The sequence below is a fragment of the Epinephelus moara genome, chromosome 14 (genome assembly GCF_006386435.1).
Source record: "Epinephelus moara isolate mb chromosome 14, YSFRI_EMoa_1.0, whole genome shotgun sequence".
Taxonomy (NCBI): Eukaryota; Metazoa; Chordata; class Actinopteri; order Perciformes; family Serranidae; genus Epinephelus; species Epinephelus moara.
Window position 1 is genome coordinate 12525191 of NC_065519.1, and position 10459 is coordinate 12535649.

Sequence of the window (10459 nt, forward strand, 5' to 3'; positions counted from 1 at the left end):
TTTAGGTGACTACAACAACATGTCGGCTGGCACATGAACAGACACAGTGACTCAAGTAATAGTGAAAGTAATAAAAATAGGACAAGAATAACCCGATGACAACACACACGCCATGAAAGACGACCGAGGATAATTGGTGAGTATCAGCGTGTAGCGTGTACCAGGCATAATGCAAGTCCTGAGTCTGAAATGTGTCTGTCAGCGAGTCCTACTCCACCTATTTAGACTCCACCGTAGACAACGGCAGCATTTCCCCGACCACATAGCGAGCCACAAGCTCCGTGGCTTGTTTCAGACTGATAGGTTTAACGTTATCTCCGTTATTAGAACCAAACGACAGCCGTTGCTGTTTCGGAGCTGAAGGACCAGCGTTCTAAAAGTAACGGAAGTAACTGATGTCTTGTTTGAAAATGTACTTAAGTATTTGATTACTCAAACAGCAAACTAACGCGTTAGGTTACTCGTTACTGCAAAAAGTAATCAAAGTACTCTAATGCTACTTTGTAACGCGTTATACCCAACTCTGATAACAGTATGGTTTCATGTTAAAACTTGATCATTTATGTTGTAAAAAAAGTGAAAAGTTTTGTTATAACATGAGAATTTATACTGTAAGAACATGAAATGTGATAATTTTTAATTGTAAAAATGTGAAAAGTTTCATGTTAACGTGATAATTTATATTGTAAAAACATGAAAAGTTTCATGTTAAAACATGATAATTTATACTGTAAGAACATGAAACGTGATAATTTGTATTGTAAAAACGTGAAAAGTTTTGTGTTTTAATGTGATAATTTATATTATAAAAACGTGAAAAGTTTCATGTTATAACATGATAATTTATACTGTAAGAACATGAACTGTGATAATTTTTAATTGTAAAAACGTGAAAAGTTTCATGTTAACGTGATAATTTATATTGTAAAAACGTGAAAAGTTTCATGTTATAACGTGATAATTTATACTGTAAAAACGTGAAAAGTTTCATGTTATAACGTGATAATTTATATTGTAAAAACGTGAAAAGTTTCATGTTATAACGTGACAATTTATACTGTAAAAACGTGAAAAGTTTCATGTTATAACGTTCTTACACTATAAATACTTACAATATAAATTTTCACGTTATAATGTGAAACTTTTCACGTTTTTACAATATAAGTTATGTTTTAACGTGAAAATATGTTGTTATAACGTGAAAATATATTGTAATAATGTGAAAAACTTCTTGTTAGAACAATAATCTTTTCACATTAATACGTGAATACTGACCCATTATTTTTTTAGCAGCATTATACTTCCGTAGATTATATTTCTGGATTATACTTTAAAAACCAAACAGGTCGTCTAAATGAAACTTTGTGGCACTTAGCACTCCATCTCTGCTGTACATGATTAATTTAAATACTTCTATGTTTTATCTTAATCATGGTATTTTAAAAATCTCATTATTTGGCAGTGGACGCATTGGAAAGTGTAAATTATGAGGTTTCTGTCAGTATAATCTTTCACGCTTGTATGATAAAACCCCTGGAGATGTTAGTCCAAATAAATGACATATTTATATTAGTCCTGCCGAGCTCTGACGGTGCTAGTTTCATTGACGAGGCCCTACCTTCACTTCTAGCATCTTGGCAGACTACACGCCATGAAACACCATGCACAATCCTCTCCACCATTTAAGACAAACTCAGCTTAAATGTTATATATATTTTTCACTTTAGACTCGACATGATATTATGAAATGTGAAAATGTGAGTTATCTGTGGTTTGTGGAAACTGACAATGCAAACATTTTCTTGTGGCGGCTGGGCTGGGACCCTAATTCATCCTTTTTGGACTTGCCCAAAAAAATTAGAAGGGAAATTTTATTTATTTAGTATCATTTAAATATTATCTAACCTAAAACTGCCATATGACACACAGCAGGCTTTAATGTTTTGTATAGTTACAGCTATAAGGGTTGTTTTGACAGCATGGAAACACTGATATGGTTCCTATCTTTATTTGGAGGAGATTAGATACTCCTCATCTTACTCATACTGTAAATTTGTTAAAGATGTACAACGCAAAATTATCATAAAAAAAACAATGCATAGACTCACACAAGAGCAATCCCTCTCAATCATCACTTGTGACTCACTAGAGGTGTGTGGCTGTGTATTTATCTGCAGAGACTCTGACCTCTGCCTGTATTTTCCCTCATATTTTGCTGTGGTGGAGACGTTCTGCGACGCAAGTGTACACTGTCGTGCACATATCGTCTAATCACATGGTCAGAGACTTGACACTGGAAAACGTTAACCTACATATTACCCAGCAATCATCACTGCATATCATATAAGAAAATGAGAAATTATTTATTTAATCTAACAGTTTTAATGGTTTATTATAGTTTATTTGGAATAAGCATATAATTTTGTTATAGATCTAACTGACTATTTTACAAAAAAGAAAAAAATGATAGAGATGGATTTGCCTGTGCAAAGACATATGTAGCAAACGGCACTGTTTTTAATTCAATGAGGGTTCTTCTTTGAATACAGGGATATTTCTAAGGTGGCAATCACTCATAAGATAACATAAGATAAGAAAACACAGGCAGAGGGCAGAGTCTGCAGAAATATACACCACTACACACTTCTAGTGGGTCATCAGTGATGATTTAGAGGATCACTTCTATAATTCTGCATACTTTTAGGAAAATCCCGCATAGTATATCTTTAAGCCAGTGAGATAATGCATGAGAATCTCCACTTAAATCACAGCTTGTTACAACATCAGTGCCATGTCTTCATGTTCAGCAAATTAACAACAAAATCTTTTCTCATTTTGGGGCCTGAGCTCCATAATGTGAAGCTTTTAGTGGTCCATGATCTTACCCAGAGTCAAAGTGTGTGAGATTTGTGCCTTGGGCCTCGTTCAGTGATCGATGCATCATGAATTATAAAACTGAGATGCAGTGTTCACATCAGGCAGAAGGTATAGTTTAACCACACAACTTATTTGGTGGAAGTGCAAGACTTCTGTGCTCAAAATCTGTGTTTCTATGGAGACCAGGCAGTCGACTACAGCATGGACTGCAGATCATGATGCCGTTTTATAAATGTAGACAATAAGATTTTTTTTTTACAGGTGGCTGACAGCAATGATGACTTCAGGTGGAAAACGCTGCCTATACGGCTGGTCTCTGATGGAAATCTGCTCTGTGAAGACTCCCATTACACATGCATGACCTCTGCTATTAGATCCATGTAGTTAAAAGCGGGTTGATGGGGCTCCTGTGTCCTCCATCACTGTCATGAGAGACAGTGAGGATGCCGGCGCCGCTTGATCGTGGACTTGAAAGCGTTGATTTGGCAGATGACCCAAGAGGAGGGAAAAAAACTAGCTAAACCGGGATATAGGCTGCGGTTGCCATGCTGGCGGTGTGCAGTTACCGTGCTGATGAGTGAGAGTAAGACCTGTTGATGGACGATGTGCGGTGGATTTGATTTAAAGCACCCCTCGCTCACACACACACACACACACACACACAAGATCCCTCCTTCAAATCCTGATGGAATGTGTCTCCTATAACAACATTACTATCACAAGGCCTGAATCACATGACAAGGAGGGCCCACTTGTGTGTGTATGTGTGTGCGTGTGTCTATATATTTCTTGGACGTTGTGTACATGCTGGACAGTACCTTGTTCTGCCCACAGGGTAAAAATAAACACTCAATTAGGGGAGGAGCCCGTCCAGTGTTACAGAAACAGCACCGGATAGAGGGGCAAGAAAAAGTTGCCTAAACATTTTAAACCACTTACATAACGAATCCCTGACGGCAGCAGAGAGAGGAATACAATTTTACCCTGCATCTAATTTTGTTTGCCATGCCCGGGAACACTTCCCAGATACATTACCACATGTATTGAACCCAAGAAAGAACAAACCTTGAAGCTTCAGTCCACCCAAATGACAAAAAACAACACAATTTCTCATTAACCACCAGTGGTATTAAGCCCTGGAGATAGATTTGGATTTAATAGCACAGGTTTTAGACACAGTCTTTGTGATTTGTGCCTCCAGTACAGTTTAATACTGTTTGTGGTGCCCAAGAAAAGAAATAAAATTACACAGTGACATATCTGTCTGGCAGTAATGTTTCATGCTGTGGATGATCCGCAAACCTCACTGAGGACAGTTCTTTGAACCATTTTTATCAAGTTCCTGAGATCTGTGGGTAATCCAGAGTAACATAAATAGGTTGTTTCTGGAGAGACTTATTGCATTAGTGACATTTGTCCACGTTAGCATGGAGAAGCTAACTTTTTTTTAAGCTTTAACATGACTTTTCTCATACTGAACCTGTATCATCTGTTATTTAAAGTTTGTTTACTCATGTTCATCCATTCATTACTGCTTATCTTGTTGGGGATCACAAGGGGGGTGGAGCCTATCCCAGCTGGCGAGAGGCAGGGTACACCCTGGACAAGTCACCAGACTATCGCAGGACTGACACATAGAGACAGACAACCATTCACACTCACATTCACACCTACTGACAATTTAGAGTCACCAATTAACCTGCATGTCTTTGGACTCTGGGAGGAAGCTGGAGTACCCAGCTGGCATAGAGAGAACAAGCAAACTTCACACAGAAGGACTCCCCCACCCCAGGGTTCGAACCTGGGGTGGAAGGTTTGAACCAGGACCGTACCCTCTTGCTGTGAGGCAACAGTGCTAACCACTGTACCACCGTGCTGCCTACTCATGTTGTTTGACTGTATTGTACAGACCCATGCTTTTTACCACAATGTAGGGATTTAACGATTGTACATATATTATCCTTTTTATTTTTCTGGGTTGCCTAACAACATCAGGCAAAGGGACTGCCGATGAAGACTTGCTTGAATGATGACTAATCTAACAAAACATGACGCCCATCGTGGTTGACGTATTTGCTTCTCTCTTCCATCACCATCGCCAGAATTTTTTTTTTTTTTAAATCTAACTTTAATTCAAATTTTTATTATTGTCTTAAGAATTCTTCTTGAATCTAATGAACATTGTTCCTTTTTTGAAATGAGAACTAAGTTAAAGTAAATTATGCTGCAACCAAACATCAAACTTATTTACAAGAGTAGCTTTTACTGATTGTACATTCCAGTTCTCATGGTCAAAACTAGAAAAGTGCACGTAGTGTAGTGCAGATCTTCACCAGGTGGTCGCCCGAGCTGATCGCAGCCACTCTGGACAATTCTTGTAATTCCAGCAGAAAAGTCTCAGAAGCTAATGCAAATACAGTCCTTATCTATTTTTGACAATTCTAGGTCCCCACAGTCCAGCTGTCCAGAATTGTTGCCCTTTGGAATTGTCCTTCCTGGCTCCCTTACAGTCAACATGGCAGCAAAGATAATAACAACAGGGAGTAACTGATGTCGTATATTGCCTAACTTTAGTGGATCATAACATACGCATACAATTTTTCAATGTCAGTTTTACGACAGACTAAATAAGGCTTGTTGTTTTATTTTTTTAAGATTATATTTTTGGGCTTTTGCCTTTAATGTACAGGGCAGAGTGAGATGGGGTGAGAGAGAGAGTGGGGGGTGACATGCAGCAAATGGTTGCAAGCCAGAGTCGAACCTGCGACCGCTGCAGCGAGGCATCGCCTCTGTACATGGGGTGCCGGCACTATCCACCACGCTACCGATGCCCCAGGCTTGTTTTTAGCCGAACTGATTTCTAGAAAACTTGCGGCTTCCAACGGCAGGTTAAGAGAAGTGAGGAGACGGTATAAAACAGTCAATAAAACAGGTTTTAAGAATTGTGAATCACTGCAACCACAAGAGGTCCTTGAGCACACAGTCATAAATGTACAGACAAAATATTAGGCTGATTGGTCCAGTAGTTAGAGAGATTACTTGAAGACAGATACATACAAACACTCAGACAGACATACACAGACACAAATGACCAAACAAATGATCCCCTCCAGTCTAACGCCTGGTGGAGATAATGATTTAGAGAAAGGATGCTAAAAGATGACAGTTGATGAAGGCTTGTAAGTGATGCCTGCTAATTTGTAACGTCAAGTCTGTTGTTTTATGTCAAATAAATTGCTAGCACTGCTAAAAGAAACCAACAAGCAGCTGAAGGCTAACTCTATTTCATAATGTGTGTTAACAAGCCTTTTGTGGGGGCAGTCTGAGGAGCGGAGTATCAGCTTTATTCCAGAGAAAAGAAAAACACCTCGACTAAAATTCAGAAAAGAACAAGCCACCCTGAACTGGCGAGAGCTGCAGCACAGAGATGACACAGAGATGGAGAAGAGAGGGCTGCAGGGGTAAAAAGAAAAGGCGATAAGGGTGCTGACACATCCTGACAAAAAGGAACAGGGAGTGTCACTCAGCACCTCGCGCACCATCGTACGTACACTACAAACACACACACACACATACATGCTGTACACGCGAGCTTGCCTGCAGGACAAGACACCTGGATCTAAGCCTCTGCTGAAAGCAACAGATGCCAGAAATACAGCGTTGCATATTGAGCCAAGGACAAAAAGGTCACACAATCACACACACTTCACACAGTCAAACTATCCAGGCCTGAATCTGGCAGACAGAGCTGAGCTTATTACGAAGCCACAGTCAATAAAACCCTCAACTGCACATGCATTTTTACAAAGTGAGCCCTCTCGCCTGCGAGTGTGTGTGTGCGCTCACCATCAGCACGCTAGTCAAACAGTGCATTAGTGTTTTTGTGTGTCCTTGTAAGTTTGGGTTTTGTCTCTGCGGGGAGATGTTAGTAAAAGGGGAAGAGTTTTATTAGAGTGTTACATGATACCAGCTGTCTAAACTGGCTCCCTTCTCCCGACCAAGAAGCTTTCTTCCTGTCTTCAAGCCACCAGACTCCTCAGCTTCTCAACATCTCAAGGTCCTCGGCTGCAGCGCCCTGCGTCCAAATGTTCTCATCTCTGCATGTTTGAGGCACTCCAGCTACAAATTAGCTTAAAGCAATCCCGCAAGCCACAACCACAGACTTGTGCGCTGATGAACTGGCAATCGCTCACGTATTTATTACAACGTGGATGTGCATTCTGAAAGTGACCCCCACCATATGTCTGAGTATCTGCCTATTTATCTGTGTATCTCCTCTGGTCGCTGCCTACTGCATCAATCACACCCTCTCACCGCCACAACAGCTGCCTCTTGTCAACGTCGCTCTGCAGCAGCTGAGGGCGAGGGGAGGAGTGCGAAACCGCGTTTAACAGCCTCGGTTCTGGCTGAAGGGAGCTTAGAGTGGGAGGGGGGGTTGGTTAAGAGAACATCAGGATCCCATTTAGACCAGAGAGAGGCTCATGGGAGTGGGACGGGGCGTCGGCCGAGTATGCCAAGGAGGAAGTGGGAGGTCATGAGTGTGTGCATGTTCATGAGCGTGTTTTTTTTAATGCATGTTTAATCATAGCTGCTATGCTAATCCCTGCAGCCTTATGAGCTATGCTGTATCGTCTTTAATGTGGCTGTTTGTATTTGCCACTGTTTCCACTGAAGAGTCATAACGAGTGTTTGAGTGTGTGTCTGCGTGGTGAGAAGGCTGCAGATCTCCGCAGCAGAACAGTACAGCTCTGTCCTCATGCACGTCCAGGTTGAAGGTCAAGGCTGAGGCATGTGGCCGTCCACATCAGTCCCTATTTGACACTTGACCTTTCACCTCTCTCTGTGCGAAGGCCGACTTCCAGCCTGATGGTTTTTCCAAACAGTGGGACACACAGACTGAGAAAACCGATGCGCTATCTGCAGTGAATGGACTATACTATCCATCATCTAAAGTCCAAAATTCCCAGGGGAGCAGCGGAAAACTTGAGTCTGACAGTAGCTAGATATGAGCTGGAGCTGATGGTGGAAATACTTACATGGGGGTGGAGGGGAGGGGACTGATGGAAAATAGGGAGAGACATAGTGAAACCAGTGATGAAGAGCATGTGAATCATTCTCCCACCTCTACAACTGACTCAATTAATGCCTTTGGAGCAGATATCAGCACTGGAGATAATACAGTATGTCACAATGTGCTGTTTTCACTTTCACTACCTCGTCTCATTAACAAGTAAAGCAAAGGCGATAATTCATTCCTGAAGATGCTGTTAGTAAGAGCCTGTCTTTGCTCCTGGCGATTTTGTGTGGGCATCTAATACAGTAAATGAGATACGGAAAATCTCTGCTTGTTGTTGCTGGCCTGTGCACTATGACTCAGACAAGACTGTAACTTTATCTGTTTTCAATAAATAATATGCCAAGTACGTGACAAATATGAAAACAGGAGTCAAATGTAAAACAAGACAGTATACAGACCAAGAGTCTACAGTCATGCTAGCATCTCTGTGAGGCTGTACTAAGCTCACAATGACAATGCTAACATGCTGATGTTAAGCAGATTAATGCTACCATGTTTACCATCTTAGTTTAGCATGTTAGCATGTAGCAGCTCAGCGTAGGGTCAATCAGGAAGACTTTCTTTGTGCTCATCCATTCACAGTTCTCCCACTCCCACTGCTTCCTCTAATCAGCTGACTAGTGTTCACTCTTCTAGATATCCAATCAAACCTTGCCACGAGCTCTATCAGCCAATCAGGATGTCACTGCTCTGCTGCTGTCAGCCGTCATTTTAGGCAGAACTGTCGTGCCCTCCTCCACCCTGCTCACCTCCAGCCATCGTATCCAGAGTCCTTCACTCATCCAGATCATCGGCACGTCTCCATCTTCTCCACATCTCGTCTTCACCACCTCTACCACCACCAGCATCTAGACCCCGGGGGGCGGGAGGTGGGGGGTTCCCTGTCCGACCGTGGATTGATCACCCTCCTTAAATCATACCATCTCTACAGGGTCTAATCGCCAAAGACTTTTCACATTTTTCATTCTTCTGTGCACATGCTAATAAACATTCTTTTCACTATAAAAACGAGTCTCTCCTGATTGAAGTATTGTAGGTATACTATGCAAAACACTTGCCAGAGAAATTGAAAATAAAAGCCAACTTCAGATTCACCATGCTATATTTGGGTTTAGAAGGTGCAGTGTCTTTTGGATGCCTGCTGCTCACCGTCTGGCACTGTCAAAAAGCCAATAGGATTTTTTTTTTAAACTGGATTTTGGATTACTGCAGAAAAAAAGCTCTGCTGCAAGCACGTTTATGATTTTTGAAACGTAAATGCAATCACCATTAGTAACAAGCTAACGTCAGGCTATAAAAGAACTCCACTACTGTCATGTGACTAAACGTTGTCACCACAATTAGGCCGTAAGGCCGTGTTGTGTCATTTATCCACCCCAGGTAGCCAAAATGACCTGGCCCAAAATCAGCCTGAACTCGGCATGCTGGATGAAATTAGCCGGGGCCGGGTCTGGTTGCCCGACTCACCTGAGACTCGGCATGAATGATGCCCCAGAATCAGGCCAAATCAGCTGGCCTGATTGCGGCTGCCGACACTGCCATCACTGGGCTGTTATCAGAGATGATCTTGCCCAGCATTGGCCCAAACTCAGCATGCCAAATGATAATAGCTGGGCCGCATCCGGTTGCCTGACTCGGCTGAGACTCAGCATAAATGACTGGATTTAGGCTGCCGACACTGCCATTACCGGGACTTGTTAGCAACCGCCTTTGTAAAGACACCCAAAAGCGTCAAAATCTTACCGAAAACCCAATAAAAAAAAACCCACTGACTTCAAGAAGAGGGAATCGGGAGTGTGACAAATTTTATGGCAATAGTTGTGAAGACACATGAATAAAAACCAACAATGTCATCAGAGGAAAAGTCAGGTGATCACCAGAGTCAGTAGGATTCATTCGCATGGAACCATAAATGTCTGTTAATTTGATGGCAATCCATCAAATAGCTTCAAGATGTATCCATCTCAACCAAAGTGGTGAACCGACCAATAAACCGACCATCAGACAGACACCGTCAGACCAAAAGCCACGGCACTTGCATGGCTAAAAATCTACCTACTCAATGAAGGAAATTGAAACCACATCACGCACATTTGATAGTCAAGGAGACGTCTGATTTCACGAATATCAGTTCTGCTGTTGCCTCATCTTGTGTTGCAAGAAGAATTGCTCAAGTAAACTGTTAATACACACAATACACAAGTCACAAATGAGTGTGTGGAAGTTCCTCTCTTTTCTTTAGCATGCCACCAAGAACACATTTAACTACCCATGAGACAAATTAAGATAAAGTGAATAATCTATTCATGAGCGTATATTCCAGTTTGAAACAGATTTGCAACATGACAGCTTAATGCTATGCTGTAGCTGGAGACTTAGAGAACAGTCCATGTGGCCGAATGTTGAAGAGCAGAGAAGGAAAAACTGCAACAGAAACAAAGAATTAAAAATAAAAACATTTCTCCCCACTAAGATGACGACTGTATTTCTCCAGCAGCCAAGCAA